The following is an 11,077-nucleotide window of genomic DNA, read 5'->3' on the forward strand; positions in this document are numbered from 1 at the left end:
GTTGGAACAAGGTTAAAAGTTCAACTCAAACATTTTGGTATTCTCTTATACCTTAGCTTTGCATTTCATTCTTATTAAGAGGAGTAAATTCATTATAAAACATGTCAAATGAATTATAGATAAAAATCCCCCATTACCTTTTGTCAAGATGTGGTTATATTAGAACCTTTGCTACACTCATGAAATTAATATTTGATTTTTTATTTGTGCAAAAAAAATTGATTTAAGTCAATTGTCTATTTGGATCTTACATTTGGTATAAGAGTCAAAAGCTCTATTTGCAAGACTAATTAACTTAAAAAGATGGTTGACAACTTCATATCACATCCTAAGTTTGATAGAGTAAATTTGGATCATTTAAAGATGAATAATAGAAATTGAGGTATATATAGTAACTTGAAAGGTTTCTAAGCTCCAAATCATAACAAAGGACAAATTTGCAAAAAAAAAAAAAATGGACAAGGGAGCAACTAGAGAAGTTTGAAGCAAAGAAGAGGCAAAGGAGATCATAAATGAGATTTTGTTCGATGAGATCTTATGTAAGATTGAGAGTGCTCTGATAGCTTCCGGAGTATAGCTGAGTTGGTTACGACGGAGTAAAATTACAGAAGAGGGCAAGGGTTCAAATTTCGACGAAGTCGGACAATACCCTCCTCCGTCATGGCCAATTGCAGTTACTCGATTTATCTCCTCACAGATGGTCGTGGGACCGACCGTGTGGGGTCGTTGGAGGTGGTGGACTCCATCTTTTGCATAAGAGAGTGCTTGATATAAAGAAATTTTGGAATTGTTGAAAAATGTAAATCGAAAAGTGATGGATAGAAGAAGATGTCATTGTAATGGGATGTTAGTCCCACATTGATAGTTAAGTGGGATTAAGGTTGGTTTAAAATAAATCACAACTATGAAAGTTGTGGATGTGCATGTGCGTAGCTTGTAGTGTAGGATTGAAAGTGCGTTAGAGGAGGGTGAATAATGCTTGTCGCTTTTTCACTTTTTAGAGATGCAGCGGAAAATAGAAATAAAAAAAAAGAAAGAGACTCTTTTTTTTCTTGATTTTCTACTCCAATTGTTACTGTTTTTGATGGGCAATTTACTAATATCTTCCTTCTAACAAAGTAGAAGGTTTCGTCTTTTACAAAAAGTAGAACCAATAACAAGTTCACTAGCCCTTACAAATTAAAGTACAAAAAGACAAGAAGAGAGTAAAAACTACCGACAAAAGATTTACGATTTGAGCAAAGTCATCGGAGTAGTACTTCGGCATAGAATCAAAATTTTGGAGCATAATGGAAGTAGGAGGCGATATAAAATTGTTGTTCAAAGCTGCTGGTCTAGACCCTCTTTTATTAGTCATTTCGAGCGTCCGGATCCCCTTCTGGGTGCCCCCAACCCGATCTGATTTGATATGATTCGATCCCACAATTACGTGATTATGTCATCTTTGGGCGCCTAGAACCTTGCCAGACGCCTAAACGACTAATGTGTCGGCAGTTGACAAAACGTATCTGATTCGTATCTGATTGCAACTTATCCATCCATGGGCACCTAAATTGCTTCCCGGCGCTTGGAGGGTGAGGTATCCCGGCCAATCTACGTTTATCACCTCATCTACTTTGCCGGCCTAAAATACACTTATTCGGGTGTTCGGATCTGATAGGGGCGCTCGGATCCAATAAGGGTGCCCAAAAACTCTTTTTTTTATTTTCCTTTGAGCTGACTTTTCTACATCATAGAGTTAAAAGAATACAAGCAAATGAAGAAATTTAAGTATTGATAGTTTTACAACTATTTAGTCTTGCTTTAGATTTCTAGTGAAATCCTAGGTCAGACCGACACATATTGTTCTCTTATACGGAAACTCGTCCTCACTTACTCCTCTCAAGAGATTTTACCTATTTGTCAAACATTCGATCATCTAAACCTATTTGGACTCTTACTTAGCATCTGATCCTTTAACCCCCAATCTCTGATCTGACTCGATCTTGGTTCTCTAGACCCTATCGAGTCCCTCCACTTGGTGCTCTTGATCTGTCAAGACTTTTGCGCAGTCCTTTCGACTAGGATTTTCTTGTCTAGCCTCCACCTAGGGCTTGCCTATTGTGCTATTTGCATGCTTAGATCAATTCATCAGTTCACAAACAATACTCAACTTTAGACCTTTGCTAACATCAAAACATGTGTTTGATTCTGGTGCTCCCTGCACCAATAATCTTCCTCTTTTTTATGTTTGACAACTTGGTTTAAAATTAAGTTTAAATTTTCATAAAGAAGGTTACTCCCCTAAGTTTAAGCTCTCTTAATTTAAGATCTCTTTTTTAAAATAAAAAACTCTCCCTTAAATTAAGATATTCTTTTGAAAATATTTTTAAAATTTTAAACCTCATTTCTCCCCTTTTGATATACATTAAAAAAAATAGGAGACTCATACTAATACTATTTTCAAAACTTAATGAGATTTTTAAAAATTAAAAGTTTTTGAATAAAAAGTGCATACATGAAAACTCTAAGTGACAATTTCAAAATTTTTCTCTATTTAAGATGGATTCTACTGTCAAAGAATAACTAAGTCATAGATTTCAAACATGCATCATATAAAAATATAATATTTAAAAATACAACATCTATGAAACTTCCTTATTAACATGTCTAACTTTTTTACTAGTTGACTATCAGAAGATGACAATTTTTATTAAGTTAGTCAAAGTAAATATGGATTTTCAACTAGTCATTTACTGTGATGGATCACTTAACTTGATCAATGTTAAATCATTTTTTTAGCCCAGATTTATGATGATGCACTAACATAAATATTTGAAATCCAGGCTTGACCCTAAGCATCTCACATCATTCTAAGTGGTTCAGTACACAAGCAAATTAATTTTAAGGTGCTTGTGAGATGTTGGTTGCCTAAATCCATAGGTTCATATTTTCTTTAAAAAAACATAGGCTAGGTCTATATTTTAATTTTGAAAAGTAGGTTTGAAAAACATAAGTTTTTGAAAAATAGGTTTGAAAAATTATGTTTGAAAAACATAAGTTTTAAAAACTATAAACTTAAATTTTGAAAGCTGATTTAAAACATATGGTTTGAAGACCATAGGTAAAAGTCCTACTCTACGGAGCACATTCTTAATTGCTATATTTAGTTAAATCCAGAAGTTCAATTAAATGAGTACTAAATCAGTATTAGTAATACGAAATCAAAGTCAAGTACAAAAGGTTAAGTACAAGAAATCAACTGTAGTCAACTGCAAACTCAGTACTGACTAAATGACAATCAAATGAGTAGCTACTGGCCTACTGGGAAGATAGAGGAGGATGATCCATGCTCCAAGATCTGAGCATCTCCATCATCTGAATATGTCAGGCCTAGTTCTACTCCTTTAGTCTCTGATATTTACTAGTCATAGTCTATTGATAACTGGTAACTAACTCATGAAGACTAGTGACTGAAGCATGAATACTAGTGACTACCTCTTTAAGTCTACACTCTTTGCTCTCGAGCGATATGAGATGGAGGTGGAGGAATCTGAAGGAGATATGCAAAATCAATATCATCCATCTCCTCTTCCTCTACTAGTGCTTGCTTAGGTTGAGGTTGGTTCCCTCGTCTCCAGGACATGATCTCATCATCATCTATATGTATCCAACTAAGGAGAAGTTTCTAACCCTTAACATGTCAAACTCACTCAAAGGTGTGACCTTGCCTGTGACAATGTAAATTCTAAGATAGGCTAGGAGTGAGGTCAAAATATGACAATATGACATGTGAACTCTCCTACTAGTGTTGATGCTAGATGAGTAAATAATAGTATAAAATATGTACAAACTAATATCTATGTCTAACTTGTGACAAAGTGCATATAGTAAAATGAATGAAATGGTCACATCATAATGACATTCCTAGTGGTCAATGGTAAAATGCATATCACTAAAACTCATAATGACATCCCTAGTGGTCAATGGTAAAATGCATGTCACTAAAACTCTATACAGGACTATGTCTTGTATCCTGAGTCTAACAGATGGAAACTGAGTAACTGTAGGGACCTCTCCTTCCAAAAAAATATGAGTACATTGTATCCAATATAATGTGAGAGTAGGGATTACCAAATGATAATTCCCTGGGAGGGTAGCATAAGAATGTAAATGATGGATATCTAAATCCTAGGTGCTCCCTAATGATAGTTGGAGATAGTAAAAAGTCCCTACCTCCAACTCTAGTGGAGTAGGTAAGGTCATCGACCTTAATCAAATTATTATATAACTCGGCACACAGACTTGTGTTAACCGAGCTAGTATAATAAACTAGGTTACCTATGTCATAATAGTCAATAACCTCCATAGTAGGTCTGCATGATCTCATAAAAAATGACCTACATAAATATCTAGAATGCAAACATATATATGAAATGGATGAAAACTTAATCCTAAGTTCCTCTATAAAAAATCTGAGATCGGTGCTAGGAGTACTAGAGGTACCAATCTCAGTGGTTTTTCTTTTAATCCTATCAACATAAATTAATAATTTATTTTTAAAAATAATTTAAATAAATATGAGCATAGTTTAGAGTATTACCTACGCATATTTGATCACTAATATTAGAATTGATGACCTAAGTAGCCTAGAAGACCGAGCAGAATTGAAACATGCGAAAGGATGAAAGATTTGGGATGCCTAGAACTGAAAGTTCAGGCGCCCTATATAAAAATTTTCCAGCCACCTGGATTCCCATCCAAGCACCTGATTTTAGAAAATCATGGGCACCTTTGCAAAATCATGGGGCAAAATCAGGTTCAGGGCAGCTGGATTATATCCAAGTGCTCGGAACACGATGAATCGAGTCGCCTATATTAGCTACAGGCGCTTGGTTGTTTGGTTTAATCAATTTTATTTGTTTCAAGATTAGATTTCAATTTTAATTATTTAATTTCAAATTAAATGATTTGTTATATTTGAGGATTATTTTGAATGATTAATTAAGTCAATTAATTTGTTTGGATTAATAGATTAAATTAAGTTATTTAGATTAATTCATTTTTAATTGAATTGAATTGATTAACATTAAGTCATAAGTCCATCTTACACATTTGTAGATTGTTAAACATGTTAATTTTATGAGTTATATGAACTGATAGTCAATTTTATCTTGATTTAATTTTAAATATGAACTTAGAGGTTTATCTAACCTTGTGTTAGATTTAGACTCAGCTTTGGATCTGCCAAACTAGTGTTTTTAAGATAAGCTTCCACGATGTGGTGAGTTATAATGGGCATCATTAAAGTAATCATGTGCCTAAGACAAAGCTTTCTCGAAACAATCAGTCTAAGAGACTTAATACTGACTTTTGGTCTAACAAGTTCATGTTGAACTAAGGTAATTTCAACTAGTTCTGCTAGACTGAGTGCACCAGGTAAAAGATATATGATTCAATCTCGACATATTTCGATCAGCTTTCCTAACCTATTATCATTCAAATCTCATTAAATGCTAGGGAAGATTAAGCGTGCAACAATTTTAATTTTGAGACCTCTAGGGGTCATCAAAGACTTTTGGTCAAAAGTATTTTACAACCTAAAATGGCTAAACATTTAGAGTAAGACACATTGTGTTAAAAATAAACACATGGTATTAGAAAATAAATTTATTTAATTTTTAATTTTTCAATGATTAAAATAATAAAGTAGTATTCTGATAATTAATTAATTAATTAAAATTAGTAAATTTATATAGAATGTGAAGCTTTAAATTAATAATTAATTAAATAGGTGATCATCTGCATTTAAAGTTTAAAATTAATTAAATAATTATTTTATTTTCTAATTAATTACTTATTAAGATACATATATTAATTAGTAATTTTGACATCAATTGTTAAATAATAATTATTAAATGATTAATTTAAGAGGGGATAGAGTGAATGATAAAAATCAAAAGGCATTCCAAATTATGAGAAACATCAAATAAGCATCTTATTTTTAAAAATTCTCCATCAATGATTTAATCTGAAAATGTCCCTTGACTCAACACTATTGTAGTAGCTACTGATAGTTGTTATAATGTGTAGAAGTTTATCTAGGAACTGCTATAACATATTTTAGGGTGAGTTTAGGATTTAAAGCTACTGAATAGCTACTATAATATGTAGAAGTTACCTAATAGCTGCTACAATGTGTTTAGGGTGAGTCAAATTTCTTTTAAACTAATCAAACAGATCAAATTTTTCAATAAAAATTGAATAAATCAAATCGATAAAATATCAATTAATTTGGTTTAAAATTGAATTAACCAATTTTTATACAAGTCCGCGCTGAGTTGTTGAAGCCGCAGGGGGAAAGGACGTCGAGATATCTCGATCGGCACCGTGGTTATCAAAGCCAAGAGGCAGAGTGTTGGGCAAAAGCGAGGAGGAGCTGACAACGAGTGTGACGAGATCAAGGAAGTCACGTTTGTCCTTGGTTGTCGTGAGGACAAGGCGTGGCGAGTTGGGCAAAAGCGAGGAGAAGTCGCGCAAGAGGAGCGTTCACCAATCTAGGGATTTAAGTTTGATTTGTTTGGTCTAACTGAAAAAGAAAGTTTAAAATCTAAACCGAATTGATTACCCGAATAAATTGATTTTTTATGAAAAAAATTGAAATTCAATAGTGTAATGGATGTCCATTTGATTTTAATTGAAAATGAGGCGTCCATCTCATGATTTTGTAAATGATGGACGTCCATTTGATTGTTGCCCAATTTGAATCTCATGGGGTTGTCAAATACTCTTGAATAAAATATTTGATAAACAACAATTGATTGACCCATACCTAGTCATAATTATTTTGGCCAAAGCAATTAGGACTAGTGACATGGCTAGAGGGGTGAATAACAATTTACTGTGTTTATTATTCATTGATCGTGTGCTTGTCTACAAAAGGTTAATACACAGTAGAAATATAAAAATTTAAAAACAAAACACAAGCATACAACATGTTAATTTTACGTGGTTCAGAACCTTGGATTCTATTCCACAGCCTAGAATATTAGCAATAGCACTACTATTCTTTTTCTTTATTTGACACCTTTCGGAGGTAAAGAAACCTCTTACAAGACTCTGTTTTGACAAGCAAATACAAATAAAATACAAAGATAGAGATAAAAATGAATAAAACATAAATAAATAAATTACATAAGAAATATTTATTTTGCTTATATTGTGGTTTCTTTAGATTGCCTTTGAAGATCTAGAATACAACAACACTTGCTCACAAAACCTCCCAGAATTGACTTGTGAAATCCTTCACAAAACTCTTTTTTATACGGTTGCTGTTATGACTGTATTCTGCTCAACAATCGAATGCTTGCCACCATCAGTTGATTGCTCTATCAGAATCTAAGTGTTGCTTTGCCCAACGCTCCATCTAGCTCAAAATCGAGGACAACAATTGATTGTTATACCACTATCAATTGATTATTGCATTAATAATTGAGTTTTTGGATCGATTGTAAAATATTTTGTCTGCTGCAATAGTGACATTAGTCGAGTGCACCACTTTAGAACACATCAGTCGATTGATCATACCACAAATCCTCTCAACCCCCCCCCCCCCCCCCCCCCCCCCCCTCAAACCTCGAACGCATGGTTTAGGATTTATTAGTCGATTGTCATTCCCATAATAATTGACTAAAACTTCTATTTCAACCTTACCAAAGCTGAACTTTTACTACGCCTAGTATCCGGTTGACTCCAATCCACTAGAAGTTCCTCCTACCTAGTATTTGATTAACCTTGACTTGTCCGAGTTTCTCCATAGCCAAACATTTGATCCTCCTGAATCTGTTTGGACTTCCTGTCTTATGTTTAACATCCAGTCAACTTTGACTTATCAAAACTTTTCTATTGTCAAACATCTGTTCCTTCTTAGCCTGTTTAGATTTCTCGTTTTATGCTTAACATCCGATCAGCCATGCCCTATTGGGATTTCACCCATATGCCTAACATTCGGTCCTCTATAGTCGGTTAGGACTTTACATTTCATACCTAACATCTAGTCCTCTATGTCCAATTAAGACTTTACCCACATGCTTAATATTGGTCCTTCATGACCTTCACTCACGTGCCTAATATTCAGTTCTCCATGATCTATTAGGACTTCATTTACATGTCTAACATTCGATCTTCCATGATTTACTAGGACTTCTACCATTGTCATGTGTCCGGTCGACTCGTGACTTATTTAGACTTTATCCTTGCTAACTCCTTATTAGACTTCCAACTACTAAGTGTTTGGTTAACCGTGATCCATTTGAACTTCTCCTATTGCCAAATTTCTGTTGTACTTTTAATTGTCAAGTGTTTGATCAACTATGATCTACTTGAACTTCGCTCTTACTAATTCCTATTGGACTTCTAATCGTAACCCACTTGGACTTTACGCGTCAACTCTTGTCAACTCCTGTTGGATTTTCAACTGCCATGTGATCTCAACCGTGAATACTTCTCAACTATCAAATATCCGATCAACCTTGACTCTTACTTGACTTTTCACTCAATCATCAAATATCAAAATCCAAATTGATCTTGACTTCTAGGTTGATTGCATTAATAATCTTTCCCTCTATTAATTTCTTCTTTTATTTGACGTCTCACTTTCAACCATTAAACATATTGATCAATTATCAACTCATCTGGTCAATCTTAACCTATTTGATATTTCACTCCACCATTAAATATTAAATATATTGATCAAATATCGAAATGCAGTTTGAGTCAATTCAAACTTAATCGACTTTGACTAGAGATCGATTGTATCAACAAAAACTATCTTAATGTCATGTCGTTTTGATCAAATTGATAGTGAAACATAGAGGAGCATTTTAGGTATTAATTAAATTATACGTAGGATTGTTTTGATAAATTTTTTTAAAAAAATGTTCTTTTTATGATATAAATAGTTAAGGGTGCCTTTCTGTTTTCTGCCAAAATAATTTATAATCTAAAGAGTGCAATCAAATTATTAATTCAAATTTATCCCTTCTTTAATAAAAGATGAAATTCGTCTTTCAACGGTTTATACGATCGATTTCATGATCAAATATAAAAAGATAAATCAAAAAATTATAATTAACCACAACAAGAATGAACAATTTATCCCTTCATTTACTTGACGAGGGCATTACAAATTATCCCTTCTTACACTTACACATGCATGTTCCTCGATGCTTTTCTAAGATAACTTTGGCTTTATCATCACAAATCTTATTCCTTTTTTTATATTTAATTATTTCTTTTTTCTTTTTTTTTTGCAACTTCGTCAGCATCGATTCATTTTTGCGAGGGATACAAAGTGGCCATTGCAAACTTGTTTAGCTTTATTTTGATCGACTACTAGTGCAAGAGAGGTGTGTAGATTGGCCAGCTTTTAGCTTGTAAAGCCTGTGTTTTGGGATATTTTAATTAGTGTGGAATAGACTTGCTAAAGTGGGTAAAATCAAATTTTGAGTCGAAGTAATTCCAAGTTTGAGTTGGGTTCAAATTGGATTATGCCGAAAAACAAATTTATTTTTTAGGTTATAAATGAGATAAATAAAATTAAATTTTATATTGTTTTTATTTCATAATATAAATTAAGTTAAAATGAACTAAATCATTGATAAATCATTAAAATGATTATTTATATTTTGAATTTTTTCATGAGCTTAAATTTATTTGTTTAAATATTATAGAGTTATTTATTTATTTTTATAATTTTAAGTTTGTTTTGTTGCAAACAGGAAATGGATTGAGTAAAAACAAATTTTATAAAAAAAAATCAATATTTAATAAATCTAATAATAATGATTTTTTTTTATAATAAATTTTTTTTTTTGAGAGTTCAGGTCCCTCATTAATTGATTTATGAGTATCATATTATAAATTTATTTGTTTATTTAAAAATTTTCTTTATTTGTTTACATATTTAGATTTTTAAAAAAGATTCATAAATTTTATCCTGAATAATTTAATTCATTAATTTTATTAATGAATATTAATAAATATAAATATATTATTCATTAAATTTAATAAATTATTCAAACTTAATTAATTGAGGAACAAACATAAATAAACTTGAAAACTTAATAAGAACAGCGTTAAATTCATTTAAAAAGATCAGTCCCTCATTAATTGATTTATGAATTTGATATTATAAATTTATTTATTTATTTAATTTTTTTTTATTTATTTACATATTTAGACTTAAAAAATGGTTCATAAATTTTATCCTTGAATATTATTTATGAATAATTCATAAATTTTATTAATGACTATTAATAAATTAAATATAAATATAAATATATTATTCATTATATTAATAAATTATTCAAACTTAATTAATTGAGGAACAAACATAAATAAACTTGGAAACTTAATAAGAAGAGCATTAAATTCATTTAAAGCCCTACAAATTCAGGTAATTTGACATAAAAATCCAATTTTTTTACTAATTACAAAGCTTGTCCATTTCCCTGTGATAAGAGTAAACAATCATCCAAATGCATGTTCATCTACTAATTTCGAGGTGATTAAGTTAATTAATTCAAAGTCAATGAATTAGCTTAACCACTAAGCACTTCATAACTTTAAAACATTCTGCTGAAAAATAAATAATTTTAAATAAAACATATTGCTCCTGAAAAATAAATAATTTTAAATCTAGACGAATTATGAATGTATGATACTAAATCTTTTAATGGCAATCTCGTGATTATGGTAAAGAATATGGGCAATTTCGTCATTCAAAAGAGAAATTCGAAAGCTGGGGGGAGGAAGTGGAGGACGTGTGCGGTGGACGCCGAACTACCCGACCACGTGCGCGGCGGATTCGCTCCACTCTCCATTCCAAAGATTGCCCTTGCAATCCCTGTCATCCGCTCCCACGCGTCCACGGAAATAGCGGATCAACGGTCCGATTTCAAAATCTCACACTGCCGCCGCCGAAAGCATGAGATCCCTACTACTTTTCGACGCTACCCCATTGTTAACCTACCTTCAACTGTGAACAGACCAGGATGGGACCCACTCAGTTACCAACCATGGCACAGGTACAGATAGG

Source organism: Curcuma longa, chromosome 18 (genome assembly GCF_044706935.1).
Source record: "Curcuma longa cultivar G26 ecotype Majalengka, Jawa Barat chromosome 18, ITB_CL_G26_1.1, whole genome shotgun sequence".
In the NCBI taxonomy this organism is placed as follows: Eukaryota; Viridiplantae; Streptophyta; class Magnoliopsida; order Zingiberales; family Zingiberaceae; genus Curcuma; species Curcuma longa.